At 44.1% G+C, this 23,001-nt stretch overlaps 1 pseudogene; it reads left to right on the forward strand.

The window, feature by feature from the left end:
• Positions 1–1,208: 1,208 nt before the first annotated feature.
• On the forward strand, positions 1,209–14,845 carry LOC139413155 (zinc finger protein ZFP2-like; annotated as a pseudogene).
• Positions 14,846–23,001: the final 8,156 nt, after the last annotated feature.

Genomic DNA, 23,001 nt, shown 5'->3' on the forward strand with positions numbered 1-23,001 from the left:
TATATTAAATGTAACACGCGTGCTACGGGTGAGTGTTGTTATCGTAACCAGTGAGCTGAATAACATCCATATCGAAAAGTTGACAAAACAAAAAGGACTATCAAAATATATCAAATTAACCTGAACAAATACTCAATGTCCCCCTCTGGTGGCGAATAAGTATAATACACCTAAACTAACAAAACCGGGCTAATAAACTGTCTGGTGTTCATGATATTATAAAACGTGTACTTTATACATTTTTCATAAATTACCTGCATTTATGAGACACAGTGTGGATGAATGATCAGTAGTCGACAGGATAAAAATATCACTCCTAAAGAAGATGCATTTTCCAGTTAGCTACCAACTTGAAAGAGGGAACTTTAGCATAAAACCTATATGGAAAACTGAGATTTGGGAAAAACATATAAAGAGAGGCTTATTTGACGCCAAACCAACAACAGTAGTTACTAGAACATAAATTGCTAATGTATGATGTAATGACAACTTTATACATTTCTATCCCTGGACCACTCAATTTTAAAATTCTCCATAAACCTGCTGTGGATTACCCAGAATCCCATACCTTTATCACTGAGTGTAATGCAAACACACGAGCAGCGCAGCGGTCTAAGGCACTGCATCTCAGTACTGGTGGCGTCACTACTGACCCAGTTCAAATCCAGGCTGTATCATAACAAGCCGTGATTTGGAGTCGCATAGGGCACCGCACAATTGGCTCAGCATCGTCTGGGTTAGGGTTTGGCCGGGGTAGGCCGTTAATGTAAATAAGAATTTGTTCTTAACTGACCTGCCTAGTCAAACACCGTTACACTGGCATACAAACCGAGGAGCACAGAGTTGATCATACATATGACGTTAAGAAATAGTGCATTGTGGGTAGTTTAGAAGATTTCCCTAAATCAATTAATAAATATGTAATAACGCAAAAACATAACTGTTTGTACTTTTAGGTAACCATAAAGTGACTACAACTAGCTTACGTCTTTAACCACACTGTACTGTTACACTGGTGAGTAAAACCTTCCTACCCTTTAACTTTTTCTGAACATTATACAGTAATATACATTTTAGTCAACTGCGTTACCCACTCCAGTCAGCAGATGGCGGTGGGGGAATTTAAGGCAGTGCTGTAAGTGACGTATAATCTAGTGGACGGAACGCTTCTTTCAACAGCAGCAACAGTTAGTCAGCCACCTCGGTAGCTTGCTAGACAAACTAGCCGAAACAATAAAGCTCTTTAGACGCTTTAGTGTTTATTGGCCACTGTGTTTTAAACCCACTTCTGTGGTCTAGTTAGTTGTCCGATTTAATTTCATATTTACGGTGTTGTTGTTATTATTCAGCTAGCGGGCTGGTTAAGTTAGCAATAGCCTAGCTAGCTAACATCCCCGACCATGAGTTCACTAAGCTACTCTCCTTCTGCTAAAGAAGAGGCGGTCTGCTGGACGGAGAAAGAATCTCTCGTTAAAGAGGAGAAGGAAGAGGAGGATATCACAGTAAAACAAGAAGTAGAGGGTGAGGCTGTTACAGTGAAAAAAGAAGAGAAATACGCTTTCAGAGTGAAAGAAGAGGAGGATGTTACAGTAAAAGAGGAAGAAAAGTATTTCAGAGTGAAGGAGGAGGAGGATGCATTTTTTGGAGTGAAAGAGGGGGAGAGGGGGACTGTCACATTGAAAAAGGAAGAAGAGGAGGAAACTGGATATCTGGGCCAAGTTTCCCAAGGGCATCTTAAGGCATCCAGTGGCTCTAACGATGAACGTGCCCTGGTTAACACGAGTAAGTACTGTCTTAAAAGCAGAGGCACAAGCTCTACAGTTGTTGAACTTATGTGTGGTGTTAAAGGGAAATATGCAATTGCTACATCAATATTTAAATGTTTTATTATGTATTTATAGCCATTAATTATTGAAGAATATAACACATGCTTCACGAGCTTAGTTCAACTGTTGTACCCTATCAGAACCCCAAATAAGAAACAATGTAAATCAACACTGTATAGCCGGTTAAAACTATAATGTTGATATCATGGATGTTCAGTCCTTGCATTCATAGGGCTGTCTATGAATTTGAGAGTAGTTATATTTCTCCAGCCCCATCCATCATCTTATTAGCAAAACAGTGGTGGAATTACAGCTATACAGCTTGTTATTGTTTGAACTGCAGATTGGTTGATTGATTGTTGTGTGGCTTTTTTTAAAGGGACAACCTAGTTTTTTAACAGAAACAAAATGGCAGCCCAGAGACCTGAGCTGTGTTAGAATACTTATTCTAACCATACTATTTGTGATGCTTATTGGTCAAAGTATGGATATAGTTAGTTTGCCAAAAGTTCCCGGATGTCATACTACATTCGCCAAAATACGAAGTATACATGCAGAGGACTCTATTTCGGTGTTTTTAGGGCCCAAAATGCATTTCTTCGGGAAATGGGCGTGGCTTCAACTATTTTCAGATTTGAAGAAAATGGCGGAAAATATGCAGCTGAAGTTCGACGAGAGAGTGGATACAAATGAACTGCTTTAAATAATTATGCCTAATGTTAAGAAAATGTTGAGCAATGTAATGACTTTTCAAATAAGTTATGTTACACATTGTTAGCTACACTATCCTTACAAACCGCATAGCATATCTTTATAGCCATATGTTCCAGTATGTCAGCTTGCTACATAATGTTAGTTGGCTACTAATACATCAAACTTTCCAGTATATTAACTATATTCTAACTAACTAGCCAACGTTTATTGACTTGATTATTCACGTCAGTCTTAGCCAAGGGGTCGTGTGCGTTCTCAATGGACATTGTTCATTCGGGGTCGAATGAACAATGAATGAACAACTCCGATTTCAGGGTGTACCAGAGTTCAGAATAATTAATTTACTAGCGCTCAACACCCGTTGAATATGTCCAGGTGTCAGTAAACGTAGGCAGAAAAAGCTAAAATTAAATTCTTGCCAGCAGCACAGTTAGTCCCCAACGCTCTGAATAACATGGAACAGGTAAATCATTGTTGATTTACCAGCTCTGCTAGGGCAAGTAAAATGGTCAGAGTGAGGTTTTCTCTCATTTGTGTCTAGCAAGCTATCCGACGTTAGCCAGTTAGCTTGGGTGCTTTACTGTCGTTGTGAGGTCAGAACGCTTGGATCGACCCTACTCCTCAGCCATATAGTATTGGTTTACAAACAGTGGCCTTATGCGAGCTCATGTTTTGGTTTCTGGTGGGGTAATACAGTTGAAACATTTGAGGCATTTATAAGTTATACTTTTCAATAATCAATGGTTATATAGTAAATGGGTCTTTCTATAACTGGCAGTGTAGATTTCCTGTGGGGTCAAATTGTTAGAGCTGTTGATAAGTCATTAGCTGTGTTAGAATACTCATACAAACCGTACTATTTGTGATGTTAATTGAGTATATAGTATGCATATTGGTCATAGTAATCCATCTATAATCCATCCATGATGTCATAATGATAGTTTAACAAGGTTTCTAGGATATATAGTATATTCTAGAATTGCCAGTGAAGATTTCTTGCGGGGGTCAAATTGTTAGAGCTGTTGATAAGTCATTGTATAATATTCTGGCAATTCTTTTCATGACATTACATTGAAGGTGACAGTTTGTCTTTTCTTAGCAAGGTGTTGCTAAAATAATGTTAGCCGCTAAATGTATTAAGAGTCAGCGCAAACATTGCTAGCTAATACTGCCTGGTACCAGTGTTGTTGTAGGCCTAGATAAGCATGCTTGGAATATGCCAAGTATGAATATGTTATCTAGCTAACATGCTACATGAAGTAAAAAAAAACATGTAATGTAACATCTAATTAGGGTCACTTTGAAACACTGACCAACACTTTGGTTCCTACCATGTCTTCTTCTTCTCTGAGGTTTATTGTCAGACTACACTCATCCGGTGTATTGCTGCCACCTACTGTACAGGGTTGTAAAAAATACCCCCAAATCAAATAATGTTTTGGATGAACATATCATACTAATTACAAAAAATAAACAGTTTGACTAGTGCAATTTCTCACTTGTGCTATAAACACAACAAAGTCCACCTTCTTCACTATTAGTGTGTTGGGATCCTTCTCATGGCTTCACTGCAGACTGAGGGACATCCACCACCATCTCCTCTCTACTCACTCCTTCAGCAATTTTCACTGCCTCCACAAAGGACACCTGCAGGTTGGGCCTGATCCTAGCTACTGTGACATCCTTCATCTGTTCAGGGCACTCCGGGAACTCGGGAACGTGATTCCCATCACAATTACAACATGCTTCATCTGACATATTTATTCCTTCGGCAAACACTTGCCACGTGTCCAAACTTTTTAGCATTGTAACACTGCAGTGGCTTCTGTATATCTCACTTACCCAGGTTTTACATAAGATGGGAGAACCACTTCACCAAACCACAGTAATACCTTCCGTCTATCATTCGTTTTAGTCAACGTGCGTCTACCGGAAATGTTTAACCTAAACCACACAAAGCTTTCCCCTTTTGCACTGTTGACACACAATTAGTATCATGGTCACTCGAACCGATTCCACTTTACCCAATTCATCCTTCACCATCTTTGAGACCGCTAACGGGTCACCCACAAAAACATCCGTGCTGATGATTCCCACTCCGACCATAAACTGCTGTTCATTACCAACTTTAGCCTTTTCACTCCACTGTTCTTCACCATCGTCCACTCAGTCTCAGCAACTGTACAGAGTCCATGTGCGGGGGCACCGGTTAGTTGAGGTAATATGTACATGTAGGTAGAGTTAAAGTGACTATGCATAGATGATAACAACAGAGAGTAGCAGCTGTGTAAAAAGGTAGGGGGGGGGGGATGAAAATAGTCTGGGTAGCCATTTGATTAGATGTTCAGGAGTCTTATGGGGGTAGAAGCTGTTTAGAAGCCGCTTGCCGTGCGGTAGCAGGGAGAGCAGTCTATAACTAGGGTGGCTGGAGTCTTTGACAATTTTTAGGGCCTTCCTCTGACACAGCCTGGTATAGAGGTACTGGATGGCAGGAAGCTTTACCCCAGTGATGTACTGAGCCATTTGCACTACCCTCTGTAATATGTTTTGTCATGCCTTTTTCACAACTGTCTAGGTGTGCTTAAACCATGTTAGTTTGTTGGTGATGTGGTGACCTGCTCCACTACAGCCCCATAGATGAGAATGGGGGCGTGCTCAGTCCTCTTTTTCCTGTAGTCCACAATCATCACCTTAGTCTTGATCACTTTGAGGGAGAGGTTGTTTTCCTTTCACCATACGGCCAGGTCTCTGACCTCCCTATAGGCTGTCTTCTCGATGATCAGGCCTACCACTGTTATGTTATCGGCAAACTTAATGATGGCGTTGGAGTCGTGCCTGGCTGTGCAGTCATGAGTGAACAGGGAGTACAGGAGGGGACTGAGCACGCATCCCTTAGGGGCCCCTGTGTTGAGCATCAGCGTTGCGGATGTGTTGTTACATACGCTTACAACATGGTGGCGGCCCGCCAGGAAGTCCAGGATCCAGTTGCAGAGGGAGGTGTTTAGTCCCAGGTTCCTTAGTTTATTGATGAGCTTTGAGCGCACAATGATGTTGAACGCTGAGCTGTAGTCAATGAATAGCATTCTGACATAGGTGTTCCTTTTGTCCAGGTGGGAAAGGGCAGTATGGAGTGCAATAGAGATTGCATCATCTGTGGATCTGTTAGGGCGGTATGCAAATTGGAGTGGGTCTCAGGTTTCTGGGATAATAATGTTGATGTGAGCCTTGACCAGCCTTTCAAAGCACTTTATGGCTACAGACGTGTGTGCTACAGTTCGGTAGTTATTTAGACAGGTTACCTTGTTCTTGGGCACAGGGACTATGGTGGTCTACTTAAAACATGTTGGTATTACAGACTCGGACAGGGAGAGGTTGAAAATATCAGTGAAGACACTTGCCGGTTGGTCAGCGCATGCTCGCAGTACACATCCTGGTAATCCGTCTGGCCCTGCGGCCTTGTGAATGTTGACCTGTTTAAAGGTCTTGCTCACATTGGCTGCGTAGAGTGATCACACAGTCTTTCGGAACAGCTGGTGCTCTCATGCATGTTTCAGTGTGTTTTGCTGTTGTTTAGCTCTTCTGTCACTGGGAATCTATCGGCTGTGCTTCCCTTTGTAGTCTGTAATGGTTTGCAAGCCCTGCCACACCCAAACAGTGTCAGAGCCTTTGTAGTACGATTTGATCTTAGTCCTGTATTGACACTTTGCCTGTTTGATGGTTCGTCAGCGGGCATAGTGGGATTTCTTAAAAGCTTCCGGGTTAGAGTCCCGCTCCTTGAAAGTGGTAGCTCTAGCCTTTAGCTCAGTGTGGATGTTGCCTGTAATCCTTGGCTTCTGGTTGGGGTATGTACTAGAGGTCGACCGATTATGATTGTTCAACGCCGATACCGATTATTGGAGGACCAAAAAGGCCGGTGCCGATTTAATCGGACGATTTTAAAAAATAATACAAATTAAATATATATATTTGTAAATGTATTTGTAATAATCCCAATTACAACAATACTGAATTAACACTTATTTTAACTTAATATAATACATCAATAAAATCAATTTAGCCTCAAGTAAATAATGAAACATGTTCAATTTGGTTTAAATAATGCAAAAACAAAGTGTTGGAGAAGAAAGTAAAAGTGGAATAGGTGCTATGTAAGAAAGCTAACGTTTCAGTTCCTTGCTCAGAACACGAGAACATATGAAAGCTGGTGATTCCTTTTAACATGAGTCTTCAATATTCCCAGGTAAGAAGTTGTAGGTTGTAGTTATTATAGGAATTATAGGACTATTTCCCTCTATACCATTTGTATTTCATTAACCTTTGACTATTGGATGTTCTTATAGGCACTTTAGTATTGCCAGTGTAACAGTATAGCTTCCGCCCCTCTCCTCACCCCTACCTGGGCTCGAACCAGCAACACAACGACAACAGCCATCATCGAAGCAGCGTTACCCATGCAGAGCAAGGGGAACAACTACTAGAAGGCTCAGAGCGAGTGACGTTTGAAACGCTATTAGCTAGCTAACTAGCTAGCCATTTCACTTCGGGTTACACCAGCCTCATCTCGGGAGTTGATAGGCTTGAAGTCATAAACAGAGCAATGTTTGACGCACAACGAAGAGCTGCTGGCAAAACGCACGAAAGTGCTGTTTGAATTAATGTTTACGCGCCTGCTTCTGCCTACCACCGTTCAGTCAGATACTTAGATACTTGTATGCTTGTATGCTCAGTCAGATTATATGCAACGCAGGACACGCTAGATAATATCTAGTAATATCATCAACCATGTGTAGTTAACTAGTGATTATGATTGGTTGTTTTTTATAAGATAAGTTTAATGCTAGCTAGCAACTTACCTTGGCTAATTGCATTCGCGTAACAGTCTCCTTGTGGAGTGCAATGAGAGAGAGGCAGGTCGTTATTGCGTTGGACGAGTTAACTGTACGGTTGGTTACAAGATTGGATACCCCGAGCCGACAAGGTGAAATCTGTCGTTGTGCCCCTGAACAAGGCAGTTAACCCATCTTTCCTAGGCTGTCATTGAAAATAAGAATGTGTTCTTAACTGACTTGCCTGGATAAATAAAGGTATAAAAAATAAATGTAAAAAAATTGGCAAATCGGCGCCCAAAAATACCGATTTTCGATTGTTATGAAAACTTGAAATCGTCCCTGATTAATCAGCCATTACGATTAATCGGTCGACCTCTAGTATGTACGTACGGTCACTGTTGGGACGACGTCCTCAATGCACTTATTGATAAAGCCAATGACTGATGTGGTGTACTCCTCAATGCCATCGGAGGAATCCCAGAACATCTTCCAGTCTGTGCTAGCAAAACAGTCCTGTATCTTAGCATCTGCTTCATCTGACCACTTTTTTTATTGATCTAGTCACTGGTGCTTCCTGCTTTAATTTTTGCTTGTAAGCAGAAATCAGGAGGATAGAATTATGGTCAGATTTGCCAAATGGATGGTGAGGGAGAGCTTTGTATGCGTCTCTGTGTGTGGAGTAAAGGTGGTCTAGAGTTGTTTTCCCTCTGGTTGCACATTTAACATGCTGCTAGAAATTTGGTTTGGCGGATTTAAGTTTCCCTGCATTAAAGTCCCCGGCTATTAGGAACACTGCCTCTGGGTGAGCGTTTTCCTGTTTGTTTATGGCGGAATACAGCTCATTCAATGTGGTCTTAGTGCCAGCCTCAGTCTGTGGTGGTATGTAAACAGCTACGAAAAATGCAGATAAACTCTCTAGGTAGATTGTGTCGTCTACAGCTTATCATGAGATACTCTACCTCAGGCGAGCAATAGCTCGAGGCTTCCTTAGATATCGTGCACAAGCTGTTATTTACAAAATACATAGTCCGCTGTCCCTTGTCTTACCAGACGCCGCTGTCCTATCCTGCTGGTGCAGCGTATAACCAGCCAGCTGTATGTTGATAATGTTGTTGTTTAGCCACGACTCTGTGAAGCATAAGCTATTACAGTTTTGAATGTTCTGTTGGTAGTTTAGTATTCCACGTAGGTCATCGATTTTATTTTCCAAAGATTGCACGTTTGCTAGCAGAATGGAGGGAAGTGGGGGTTTATTCGATCGCCTACAATTTTTCAGAAGGCAGCCTGCCCTTCGGCCCCTATTTCTCCGCCTTCTCTTCAAGCAATTAACGGGGATCTGGCCTGTTCCCGGGAAATCAGTATATCGTTCACATCGGGCTCGTCGGACTCGTTAATGGAAAAAAAGGATTCTGCCAGTGCGTAGTGAGTAATCGCAGTTCTGATGTCCTGAAGTTCTTTTCGGCCATAAGAGACGGTAGCGACAACATTATGTACAAAATAAATAAAAAATAAGTTCCAAACAATGCAAAGAAACTATTTAAAAAAAACACAATTGGTTGGAAATAAGGAAAACGTCAGCCTTGCTCTTCGTCTTAAAGACAGTTATGCCGTGCTCCATGTTGGATCCAACCTCCATAAACAAATTGATGTTTATAATGTGTTATTGTCTACTTGATTTACAGTAGCGTCTTGTTAGTCAGTTTGGACACAGAGATACTTAGCTCATAATGTGTAGAGAACTGTTCCTTGATGGATAGGCTATTGTACAACACACAGAGCTATTTTCCTTCATTCAGGACATTTAGAATGACAGCACATTATAGAGTAGCCTGGTGGGATTATTCACAAAATTATCTGGTGATCCGGTTATGAAATGTCATGACAAAGACATTTTATTTTCCTTGTTTCATTCACCTGAAATATTAAATGATTTATAGTCCTACGTCTATGTTGTTAGGTTATGGGTCCTACAGTAGGTCTATGTTGTTGTTAGGTGAAGTTATGGGTCCTACAGTAGGTTTATTTTGTTGTTAAGTGAAGTTATTGGTCAATTTGGCATACACAAAGTGTACAAACACTCATTGTCGGGCTGATGGAAAAGCTAGCCAAAGAGCATTTTACTTGTTGAAGTATAAAGCAGTTGATTTGTGGCAATAACACAAACATTATATTAAGCAGGAGATTCAAACGAGCCTTACAATTATAATCCAAAGTTGTAATATTCAGAACACATTGTTAGGTAGGTACCTTGTCCCTGTTTGGCTTATTGGTGAAATCAGCAAGATCTTTAAGTTAATAAATCAAAACTTTATTTAATGTAATTGCAGACAGAAGTTGACAACAGGAACATAACGTATGTTTCCCAGTAAGTTCTGCACCCCACCTAAGGGCACAGCTGATTTTATACATGTGATCACTCCCTGGTGGTCTGATCACCTACGTCAATGTATGTGTCTACCAATAAGCTGAGGTTACCTTATAAGGTAACCTGGTACAGTAGCTTCTCTGAATTTCTTAGGATTGTCCACTGTCACACAAGATCAAAATGTCAAAACCAGACAGTGGTTACTTCTCTTTATCTAGTTTCGGTCTGACTCAGACCCAGCCTGCAAGCACACTCTCACAACAGCCAGGGCTTAACCACAAATACTAATATAAATGCTTGTGCAACGTATAGTGGCAGTTTTTAGACACATAGCAACAGTATCTTATTATAAGGCCTGCAGCGAAACATATGGATCTTAAAGTCCCCTTAATCAATAATGGGGAGGGTCTTCCACCCCTACATTCCCCCCTCTGAGACTAATAACTCTCACAGGTTCAATCATTATATTCTCCTCTGAAATCAAACAGAGTTGGCAAAACCCCAGGATCCATTTGATCACAGGGATGGCCTGCTAAAGGGAGAAACCACACTTGAGGTTCCTGGAATGGTGGTGGGGTGAGTCTGTCTATATTCCCATTCCTCCTGAGTCCTGGGAAGAACGTCATGAGTTGGATGGACAATGGAATTAAGAGAAACCAGAATGATTTGCATCAGCTTCCACCAACACCATCACTCCAGCATGTTCAAGAGCAGTTACAGTCATTCTCTTACAAATACAAACAGTAGCCAAAATCACCAATCCCACTACAAGTAGAGGAGTAAACAATGAAAACAAAGTTAACATAACTTTCCCCATTACAGTTCCAAATGTAACATTTAAACCAGTCACCAATTTTGAAAGACAGATTTTTCAGATTGAGAGAGTTTTCTAAGATCAGTAATCTTATCAATTATCGCAGTCATATTCTCAGAGGAGTCAGGGAGGAGCATAACACAATTATCAGGACCAATAACACCTGGTACGTTAGTGTCCTCCTTCCTTCGCCAAAAGATAATCTAAAGCCAACTCATGGCGGCTGACGACAGCTTTCAGATTTTGGACATCTAATGAGAGTTGGCTAAATCCTGGGATCGTTAAACTCATATAGGCCAGTAAAGAATTGGTTAAATTGTTTACCCACTTTCCCCGGACAGCCACACCCCGGGAGGGTATGACTGACATACCAAAAATAGGACATGACCATAGGCTTCCTGATTGTCTGGGATGAGTCGTTTGGCACGCTTCAGTACCCCAGAGTTGGTTTTACCTGTTTTATTGAAAAGATCGGAGACCGGAATTCTTAACATGTACATTTCTGTTCTCCTCAAATAACAACACCCCCCCCATCCAGGAGGTAAAGTGAGGTACCCCCTGTCACTGCATACCCACATCCATCCAAAAGGTGCTCCCATGCCTTCCTCCATCCAGGAAAAGTTTACACCTGTCACCTGTTGCATTACCCGTGTTCCAGATGTGTTCCCCTTCCCCTGTAATCCTATGTATGTCACTGCTTTCACCCATGTATTATTCTCCACATCCCCGTCCACAAAGGGAACGAGTCGGATTTGGAGAGCAATAAATACCCTACATGCGTGTTTCCATGGTTGCGGTTTTCTTGTTTCACAATCATAGTGTGTGTATGATGGTGTCCTCGACATCTGATGACTCTTTGGATTCTGTGGCTGAACCCTCTGTTGGTTCTTCGGCCTTTGGTCTTCCCCGTTTCTCCTCTGGCTCCTCCTCATCGGTGGATCTCAGCCTCTTATTACCATGGTCACCTGGAAGGGTCCAATTTTCTTGTATGGACTCGTAGTTTCACCTAGTCTCCAACGTTTATGGGAAGCTCGTCAGGGTCTTCACCTGGGGGAACCTCGTTTGCTTTGCTAGTGTGAGAGTGGTGAAAACTTACAACAGAGGTTAGTTCCTTCATGTACTCAAGATGGTCACACTGTGTCTCAGTTGTTTCTATCTGTCGGTCAGTCATAGGTCTCACCCCTGGAGTGTTCATTGGTCATCTTGTTAATATCTCATAAGGTGTACACCCAATACCTTTGTTAAGGCTGCTGCGCAATTTCATGAGGACAATAGGCAAGCATTCCACCCAGATCATTTTTGTGGAATGTCAGGCTTTTGCAAACCCCCCTTTGATCATTTAATGAACCCTCTCTCTAATCCCATTACTCCACGGGTGATAGATGGACACAAACATCTGGTCAACACCCATCATTTGGGCAACCACATCTCCTATGAGATGGGTCCCATTGTCTGCAGACAAAACCTCACAGGCATTCCCAACCTGAGTATAATTTCCCTGACTAGCAATTTTGCAACACTTCGCGCATCGCAGTTGGTGGAGGGAATTGCTTCCACCCACCCGGTGAACCTGTCAATTATCACCAGGCAGTATCGCTTTCTTTTTTTTTGCTCTACCATGTCTATGAAATCCATAGCAAGGTGGGCAAGAGGTCATTTTGGAGTGGGTAACTTCCCTGGTTGCAGTGGAGTTCCCTTGTCTATGTTATATAACAAACATGTAGTGCAACAATAAATTAACTTTATATATTTTTTTTTTCACGTGCTGATTTTGGCAAAACCATTGGACTGAAATCTTCTCCACCATATCCCCCTTTGATGAATGGCTCACACCATGAGCTAATCAGCAAACAGTAGAGATCATGATTGATGGTAAACAGGGCATGCCAGACAAAATATGTAGCCATAAGCCAGACCTATTAGTAAACCCTCTTCCAAACCACACTAGCATATGCTGAGTCTGAGTAGACAGTAAGGGCCTTCCCCCAATTCACAAGCTGAAAAGCACATACCCTGCAGGCACCAGGTTCATGGGTGTGACTGTGGGGGAGCTGCAGGCTGTGGTTGTGGTGAGCCTGTAGAAACAACTTTGAGCAGCCATCATGTTCTGAGTAAAACCACCACTTCCTGTCTCCATCTGTGCGAGCTGGGCCTTCTTCAGTGCAGTGTCGTGTCCTCCTTTTCCTGCTCTCTGAATAGGTCACCCATGGATGGTGGCACATTGTACTTTTCTTTTGCTTCTGTAGTAATTTGTGTTTTCTACGTCTTCTACGTTTTCTATGTCTAGGATCTTCCAGTCTGTTCCTTTTTGTGGAGTGAGTTGGGGTGGCGAGGGAAAACTCGCTCCAGGAACTGTGCTTTCTTTTCTCATCCAATTCTATTGTTCTCATCCTGCTTGTTGCTGCTGTTGTCTTCCACCTCCTCCATTGGAGTCCCCTTGAGGATAATTGTGGTAGCATCTCCATTTTCTTCTGTCAGAGGGTAGATCTCTGTATAGTCACCCAGGGGTCCTCTGGGTTGATTTTCATACGGCGGCAAATAGTTGTCAAATTATTTAACAGATGTCAATTGTTGTACAACTTCATGGCCCTGCTCTGGGCATCACCTTTTACCTCAAATAAACAGTATATTTCTGCTGTTGTGGGCCTTTAACCATCTGTCTGACTTTGTTGTTCACACAGGAGAGAGATGTGACTATCGTGGATCCTCTGGGGAGCCTCAACAACATCACGATGCTGATGAGGCAGAGGAGAGTCTCTCCACATCAGAACACCTCAAGAAACACCAGTGGAGACCCACAGGAAAGAAATCTCACTGCTGCTCTGACTGTGGGAAAAGCTTTTCAACATCACAGATTTTGAAGCTGCACCAGAGAACACACACAGGAGAGAAATCTCATAGCTGTGATCAATGTGGGAAGAGTTTTACTACATCTAGCAATCTGACTATACACCAGACAACACACACAGGAGAGAAATCATTTAGTTGTAATCAATGTGGGAAGAGTTACTTAAGGTTAAAATCACTAAAAGTACATATGAGAATTCACACTGGAGAGAAACCTTACAGCTGTGATCAATGTGGAAAGAGTTTTGTTCAATCTAGCGATCTGACAGTACACCAGAGAACACACACAGGAGAGAAACCTTTTAGCTGTGATCAATGTGGGAAGACTTTTATTGCATCTAGCAATCTTACTATACACCAGCGGACACACACAGGAGAGAAGCCTTATAACTGTAATCAATGTGGGAAGAGTTTTATTACATCTAGCCAGCTGACTTCACACCAGCGAGTACACACAGGAGAGAAACTTTACCACTGTTCAAATTGTGGGAAAAGCTTCTCAACATCGCAGACATTGAAGCTGCACCAGAAAACACACACAGGAGAGAAATCTTACAGCTGTGATCAGTGTGGGAAGAGTTTTATTACATCTGGCAATCTGACTATACACGAGCGGACACACACAGGAGAGAAACCTTATAGCTGTGATCAATGTGGGAAGAGTTTTAATACATCTAGTCATCTGACTACACACCAGAGAGTACACACAGGAGACAAACCTTATAGCTGTGATGAATGTGAGAAGAGTTATACTGCATCTAGCCATCTGACCAGACACCAGCGAGTACACACAGGAGAGAAACCTTATAGCTGTGATCAATGTGGGAAGAGTTTTATTGCATCTAGTGATCTGACGGTACACCAGAGAACACACACAGGAGAGAAACCTTTTAGCTGTGATCAGTGTGAAAAGAGATACTCTCGTAAAAGATCTCTGATCAAACATCAGAAAATACATACATGAAGGAGATATCTCATGATATCAATGAAATAACAATGTAGAATGTTTTTAACATTGTAGTAGGAGTATTTTAAGGAATTTCACACTGTAGAACCCTAAACGTTTGCCCCATTCAATTGATTTCAGCATGATATGTATATTAGCCGCGGGAAAAATCCTGGCTCTGAATTGAAAGAGTGATTTAATAAAAAGTGACTAACACAAATAGAGCTGTGTTACACTTACCATGTTGGTGACCCACTTGAATCAAAATGTAACACTTCAAAATGTAGCTAGCTGCTTTCTGCAAATTGTCCTCTAACCAGGGATGTACACATTATTCCCAGATTCCGTGTGGTTTTTGAGCTGTTAGTTTTAACAGGATGTGCAACCTCATCTCCCTCCTCTCGCACAATGGATTTCAACACGATATCGATGAGTGATGACAAATAAGTGTTGTGTACCTTTGTTTAGAGACGCCTAAATGTAAATGCATCACTCCCAAATTTAGCTGATTGTCATGTTTTATTATTCCATGCCTCACCATTAAGTGAATTATTGCCAAATCATATTTACAATTCATGTAACATTTAGTAATCATAATTATTTATGCAACCAACTGACAATTTTCGGGTATAATTATATTGACATTGTTGCCCTGCTTTTAGAATATCAGGGTTCATTCTCAGATGTGCTAACCCAAATGTACTAGAGTATGACATTGGGGACTGGGCCCCGATCCAACAACATACCTATCGAGTGAACCCTGAAAAGAGAGAGAAGCTCAGCAGTGAGGTGGAAAGTTACTACGGACATTGCAGGAGTTTCCTTTTGAAATCAGACATGTCCGTAGTAAGGCCAACTTGGTTGCTGATTGTCTCAAGGGTGGGCAGTCAAAAAAGATTTGCGTTTAGCCAGTGCGTTACCATGGATCCCAATTTATTTTGACATGTTTTTCCTTGTTGGAGATTATTTTTGTTTGGGCTCTTTTCAAGGGGACGAGTTCTAGAAGCAAAAAATTACAGAAATATATATATATTTAGTTTGGTTTTTCCATTTAAGTTTTGAAGACTTTAGCACCTATAGCTCGTTAGCACGTAGGACGCACTGATTGGTGTCACCTCGTTAGTCAGTATGTGTTACACCTGTGCTGGCTTGTCCATCTCGTTAGTGGGAAGGTGGTTCACCTGAGCTGGTCCAGGTTCTATTTAAGAGTGTCTGGACCAGGGTGATGTTGATGTGACGATGTGACGTTTCACAAGCAAGAGAAACATGATGATGTATTGAAGATGGCAAAGGAAGCGGAAAGAAAAGGACCCCTGTGCCATTATGCGGTGACCAACCTGGCAAAGAACAACTTCAGGGTGGTCACCGTAACCATGTACAATCCGCATGTGAAAGATGAAGAGGTGAGGGCCTTTCTGGGGAGGTACATGGACAATGTCTCCTCAGCGAGGTACCTCAGGGACTCCCTGGGTTTCTGGAATGGGAGGAGAGGGTTCCAGGCGTTACTCAGGGAGTCCCCGAAGAGTGTGGATGGCTACCTCCATCCTCCGGCGATGTTCTCCCTGGGGGCTGACAGGGGAACACTCTACTATGCCCGTCAGCCCCCGTTCTGCAGGCGTTGTATGGCCTACGGCCATATCCTGGCCTCGTGCAGTGCCAAGAGGTGTCGATTTTGTGGGTCGGAAGAGCACGAGGCCAAGGAATGTGACGAGCCCAAGGCTTGCCACGGGTGTGGCTCAAGAGCACACCTGTGGCGTGATTGCCCGGCTCGTCACAGGTCATACGCGTCTGCAGCTGGGGGGGGGGGGTGGGGGGAGGAAAGAGGACGCATGCGGATTGTACGGATGGCACAGGGGAAAGGACGGAGAAGAGACGAAGAAGGGAAGAAGGAAGAGGCGAAAAGAAAGAGGAGAGAAGATGGAAAGAAGGAAAAAGAAGGAGAGATTAAAAAGAAGGTGGAAGAACGTGGAGAAGCAGAGAAGAGGGAGAAGGGGACAGTGGTACGAGAAGGAGTGGAAGAGGAAAGGGGGACAGTGACGGTGGAGGTGGGAGGGGGGGGAGATGGGGGGGAAGGAGTGGGGGGACAGCCTGCCAGGCTTCCTCGAGGTCGAAATGAGGGATTTGGTGGAGGGGTTAGCGGGGATGGGACGTTGTGTCTCCCCGCTACCTCCTTCACCAAAGAAGAAAGGGATAAAGAGGGGGAGCTTGGCAGGAAGTGAGGGGGAGGGGGGTGTGGAGGGGGAGGGGGGGTTAAGAGAGTGGCAGGGGGGGGGGAAGGGTAATTTGTCCTCCCGGTTTGCCTCAGCCCCTTGCATTTTAGTGGATGGCTCCAGTGAGGGGTCGGTGGGTTGTTTGCTATAGGGATCCCAACTCCTGTTTGGGGAGATGGGGTCCCCTACATGCAGCCCCGAGGCAAACAGGGAGGGGGGGGTGGTGGGTGGGGAGGGAGGACCCAACACACTGCCTGGATCATGGGTTGGGATGGAGGACGGGGGGGCGTCAGGAGAGGAGAGGACGTCCCCGCCGGTGGAGATGGACCAGGGGAGCATCGGGTGAGTCTCCTGGTTTTTCTTTGGGTTTTGGGGTTTTTATTTGTTGTAAATAATTAAATGAATAGTTCTGTTTCTTTTTTTAGTCTAAATGTTAGGTTAAGGGATAATGTTAAAAGGAGGGCGGTTTTTTGTTATTTAGAGGGTGTGGGGTTTGATTTCTGTTTTTTACAGGAGGCTCACCTGAGGGATGGTGGGGATGTGTGTAGATTTAAGAGGGAGTGGGATAAGGGGGAATCTTTTTGGGGCATAGGAGGGGTGCACTCAACAGGAGTAGGGATTTTGTGTGGGCATAGAGAGGTTAAAATAGAGAACACTTTTGTAATAATGCAGGGTAGAGTTTTGGGGATAGATGTTAAGTTTAGAGAAGCTAGATATAGGTTAATTGGGGTGTATGGGCCACAGGTGGCGGCAGACAGGAGGGAGATGGTGGACTGTCTGGCGCCCCTGTGTGTTACAAACAGGCACTTGGTGATAGGAGGAGACTTTAATATAGATTTAGGGTTAGGCGGTGATAGCAGTGCAGGTGCCATCTCTGGGCTAATGGCTTGCCATGGTCTGGTTGATGGTGGCCTGCACACTACTCCGGCAATGGTCGGTCCTACATGGCGCAACTCCAGGGGGGTTGCACGGAGGCTCGACTACATTTTTGTATCCAGGTCTTTGGGTCAGTTGTCTGGGCGGCTGTTGCCTGTTTTCTTCACGGATCACGACGGGGTGTTCCTGCAGGTGTGGTCGCCAGTCTGCCTCTTCGGTAGGGGGTACTGGAAGTTAGATCGGGATATACTGGAGGAGCAGGCTTTCGTTGATGCATTTTTTTGTTTCTTTCGGAGGCTTGACGTCCTCCGGTCCATGTGCGAGGGGTGTTAGAGTGGTGGGATTTAGTCAAGGGGAGGATAAGGGCTTTTATAATAGGATATTGTAGAAGGAAAAAAAGGGAGGAAAGGAGGGAGGTGGATCGTATCCAAAGGTTAATTGAACTCGAGTACGAGGCAGGCAACCTCGGCGGGTCGATTGACTGGGAGAGATTCGCAGCCCTAAAGGCGCAGCTCAGGGAGCTGCAGGAGCAGAAGGCTCGAGCTTTCCTGGAGCGTGCGCATAGTGGCTTTCTAGAACATAATGAGACTTGTTCCGCTATGTTCTTTAAGTCGGTTAGGGCCAGACAGAGTAGGAAGGTAATGAAGGGAGTTAGGGAAGAAAATGGTAGTATAGTAAGTAAACCAGAGGAAATGGTCAGAGTGACAACTGATCATTTCCAAGGTTTATTTAAGGAAAGGGAAATAGATGTAGAGCAGGGAAACGTGTTTTTAGAACACTTGTCCCGGCGGTTGCCAGAGGACATTAGAGACGTGATGGAGGCCCAGATCTCACTAGAAGAGGTTGAGAGCGCTCTTAGGAGGATGGGAAAAGGGAAGGTGCCTGGGATGGATGGGCTGCCGGCTGAGTTTTACCTCAAGTTTTGGGGTATACTTGGACCAGTGGTTCTCGAAGTCTTGAAGGCCATCCTTGAGACGGGGGTCCCGGGGGATCAATGGCTGTTGGTGTGCTGTCACTTCTTTATAAGAAGGGGGAAGCAACTGACCTTGGCAACTGGCGGCCATTGACCATGCTGTGCGTAGATTACAAGATTCTTGCAAAGGTTTTAGCAGACCGGTTGCGCACAGCCCTTCCCTACGTCGTCCACGAGGATCAGACGTGCGGGGTAGAGGGCCGCTCTATAAGATGGAACCTACAGTTGATCAGGGATTCCATCGCTTGGGTTGAAGATAGAGGGCTGCCTTTAATGGTAGCAGCGCTAGATCAGGCAAAAGCTTTTGATCGCGTGAATAGATCTTTTCTATTCAGGGTGTTAGGTGGATTAGGATTTGGGGAGAAGTTTATAGGATGGATCCGTACTTTATATGTCGGAGCGGGGTGTCGAGTTAGTGTAAATAGTCACTTAGGTGACGTTTTTGACCTCTCGTCTGGGGTCAGGCAGGGATGCCCACTCTCGGCTCTCCTCTTCGTTCTGTACATGGAGCCTCTGGGGGCTGCCATTAGGGCAGACACAGGGGTGGAAGGCTTGTAGATCCCTGGAAGCGGTGGGCTGCGTGTTAAGATGACGCAGTACGCCGACGACACTTCCTTGCTGTTGTGCAAGGACTCGTGCCTGACAAGGTCCCTTGCCATCTTTGGGGATTTCACCCGAGCGTCGGGAGCAGTTCTGAACCATGCAAAGTCTTCCGTCAAGTTTTTCGGAAGATGGCGCGGTAGAACGGATGTGCCTGGGGGGTTATCTCTCTGTGAAGGGGCCCTGAGGATTCTCGGGGTTCATTTTGAGACCTCCGGCTCAGCGACGCTAAACTGGAACATGCGTATCGCAGTGGTACAGAGGAAGCTAGCAATGTGGAAGGCTAGGTATTTGTCTTTTATGGGCAAAGTCCTGGTCCTAAAGGTGGATGTGTTGCCGTCTCTTTTGTATGTGGCATACATCTATCCATTGCCGGCTTGTCTGAGGAGGCCTCTAGTGAGGCTTGTGTTTCAGTTTATGTGGAGTGGCAGGTGCGAGTGGGTCGCCAGGGCACGCATGATCTGTCCCATCGGGGAGGGAGGTAGGGGGGTACCACATTTCCCCCTCAAGCTGGACGCCATTTTTGTTTCTTTCTTGTTGACGGAGCTTGCTCGTCCGGTTATACACCCGTCCGGTTACCTCCTGCGGGTGTTCTTCTCGTATAAGGCGAGAAGCGTAATGGTGTGGTCTAACGCAGGTCCTCGGGCGGAACAGCTGCCGTGGCATTTTGGCCATGCGGCCAAATGGCTGCGTGCGCACCCCGAGGTTGAAGTTGCCAGAGTAGGTTTAGACCACAGGCACCTGTACGAGCAGGTCAGGCAGGCAGGGAGTCCTGCGCCTGTAGCGGGCATCTCGTCAGTGGTCTGGGAGGGAGTGCAGGCGCGGGGCCTGGACAATAGGCTCAAGGACCTGAATTGGTTGGGCCTCCATAAGTGCTTGCCGGTACGTGCCATCTTGTACCGGTATAGTTTGGTGCAATCCCCACCTGTCCAAGATCCTCTTGTGGCAGGGAGGAGACTGTGCGCCATGCCTTTTGGGACTGTGCCTTTGCCGGACTAGTCTGGGCTAGGGCACGGGTAATGCTAGGTGTGGTTAGGAGTGATTTTGTTTTGACATGGGCTAGGCTAGAGAGAGGCGTAGGGAGAGCAAAGGGAACGGATAGGGACAGTTTTCTGCTCTGGCTTCTCATGAGTCTCTTTAAAAAGGGACTGTGGGAAGCCAGGCAGAATTTAGTCAAGACAGGGAGAGATTGGGGGGTGGAAGGGATAGTGAGAAGGGTGGAAGGTGATTTGAGGGGGAAGATGAAGAGGGAGGAGAGGAAGTGGGGGAAGCATGCGGCACGGGAGAGGTGGAAAGGGGGTTTAGGGCTGGGAGTGTTAGTGAGTTTGGTAAGGGGATAGATTAGGGAAGGGGAGATAGGGAAAGGGTTAGGTATTGGTTAGGTATGACGGGGAGGGACGATGCTCCCCTGAGGTTTGTTTTTGTTTGATGTTTTTGTAAATAGAATTAATTAAGAATGAATGAGAATTATGATTTTGTAATAGTATGAATGGTATTGATTGTAATAAATTATTTTAAACACCTTTTTGTTTTGCTTCCTGTCTTTAAGTTTGTTGTGGGTTTTTCTTTTATTTGCCTCTTCTTGGGCAGATGTGGTGGGTGTCTTTTACGTCCCAGTTGTTACGATTCAACTTTCAGTGGACACCCCCATAGTGTCTTTCAGAGCCCCTCCTAAAAAACAAGCTTGTATTATTGGTTGGATATTGCATCCAATATAATTTCCTTAGGGTGCTCATTAGTCTTTCAGTTGTTAGTCTTCTGATTGTTATCCTCATGTTTGTTGTGTACTAAATTTTTCTGTTTATTTTGTGCTGTATAAATAAAGCTTGATTTTAACATATTGCAAAATACATGAACCCAATGACTGACCAATCAACAGACTAAACCAACTTATCCTTCACCATCTTAGTATGAAAAACAGTATAAATTCAATATATCTTCCACTATGTCAAAGTAGTGCATGGAATGTAAGATTAGTATAAAAACAATTGCATCTAATTATGAATGGACAGGTATTCTCTGTTACACTGAGACAGCTTCCACCCTTCACCCCTAAAAAAGAGTCTCCCCATCAGCTAATGCAGTCGCATACACAGGATTTGAAGTACAAAGAGTGACCAACACAAACATGCTGACTGGATGTGCGTTTCGGGCAGCGGAGTTACCCAGAGGAATGGCTGGATGAGTGTTACAGACAGCGGGGTTACCCAGAGGAATGGCTGGATGAGTGTTTCAGACAGCGGGGTTACCCAGAGGAATGGTTGGATGAGTGTTTCAGACAGCGGGGTTACCCAGAGGAATGGTTGGATGAGTGTTTCAGACAGCGGGGTTACCCAGAGGAATGGCTGGATGAGTGTTTCAGACAGTGGGGTTACCCAGAGGAATGGCTGGATGAGTGTTTCAGACAGCTGGGTTACCCAGAGGAATGGCTGGATGAGTGTTTCAGACAGCGGGGTTACCCAGAGGAATGGCTGGATGAGTGTTTCAGACAGCGGGGTTACCCAGAGGAATGGCTCGATGACGCAAGGGATCGTTATAAAAGTGGTGGGAAAAGTACCCAATTGTCATACTTGAGTAAAAGTAAAGATGCCTTAATAGAAAGTTGCTAAAGTGAAAGTATTTGGTTTTAAATATACTTAAGTATCAAAAGTAAATATAATTGCTAAAATATATAAAAGTAAAAGTATATATCATTTCACATTCCTTATAGTATGACATAATTTACAGACAGCCAGGGGAACATTCAGACATAATTTACAGACAGACAGGGGAACACCAACATTCAGATATAATTTACAGACAGCCAGGGGAACATTCCAACATTCAGACATAATTTACAGACAGCCATGGGGTACACTCCAACATTCAGACATAATTTACAGACAGCCATGGGGTACACTCCAACATTCAGACATAATTTACAGACAGCCAGGGGAACATTCAGACATAATTTACAGACAGCCAGGGGAACACTCCAACATTCAGACATAATTTACAGACAGCCAGGGGAACATTCAGACATAATTTACCGAAATGGCCAGGGCTACACTCCAACATTCAGACATAATTTACCGACAGCCAGGGGAACACTCCAACATTCAGACATAATTTACAGACAGCCAGGGGAACACTCCAACATTCAGACATAATTTACAGACAGCCAGGGGTACACTCCAACATTCTGGCATGATTTACAAACAAAGCATTTATGTTTAGTGAGTCCACCAGACCAGAGGCAGTAGGGATAACCAGGGATGTTCTCTTGATAAGTGATAACCAGGGGTGTTCTCTTGGTAAGTCCATGAATTGGACCATTTTCCTGTCCTGCTAAGCATTCAAAATGTAACAGGTACCTTGGGTAGTCAGGGAAAATGTATGGAGTAAAAAACACAATATTGTTTTTAGTAGGTGAATGTATGATCTCCACATGTGTGGTTCCCACCATGAAACATGAAGGAGGTGGTGTGGGGGTGCTTTAATGGTAACACTGCCTGTGATTTATTTAGAATTCAAGGCACACTTAACCAGCATGGCTACCACAGCAGTCTGGAGCGATACACCATCCTATCTGGTTTGCACTGTTTTTCAACAGGACAACAATCCAAAACACACCTCCAGGCTGTGTAAGGGCTATTTTACCAAGAAGGGGAGTGATGGTGCTGCATCAGATGACCTGGCCTCCACAATCACCCAACCTCAACCCAATTGAGATGGTTTGGGATGAGTTAGACCGCAGAGTGAAGGAAAAGCAGCCAACAAGTACTCAGCATATGTGGGAACTCCTTCAAGACTGTTGGAAAAGCATTCCAGGTGAAGCTGGTTGAGAGAATGCCAAGTGTGTGCGAAGCTGTCATCAAGGCAAAGGGTGGCTACTTTGAAGAATATAACATATATTTTGATTTGTTTAACACTTTTTTGGTTACTTCAGGATTCCATGTGTGTTATTTCATAGTTTTGATGTCTTCACTATTATTCTACAATGTAGAAAATAGTCAAAATAA

This window comes from Oncorhynchus clarkii, chromosome 7, assembly GCF_045791955.1.
Source record: "Oncorhynchus clarkii lewisi isolate Uvic-CL-2024 chromosome 7, UVic_Ocla_1.0, whole genome shotgun sequence".
Taxonomy (NCBI): Eukaryota; Metazoa; Chordata; class Actinopteri; order Salmoniformes; family Salmonidae; genus Oncorhynchus; species Oncorhynchus clarkii.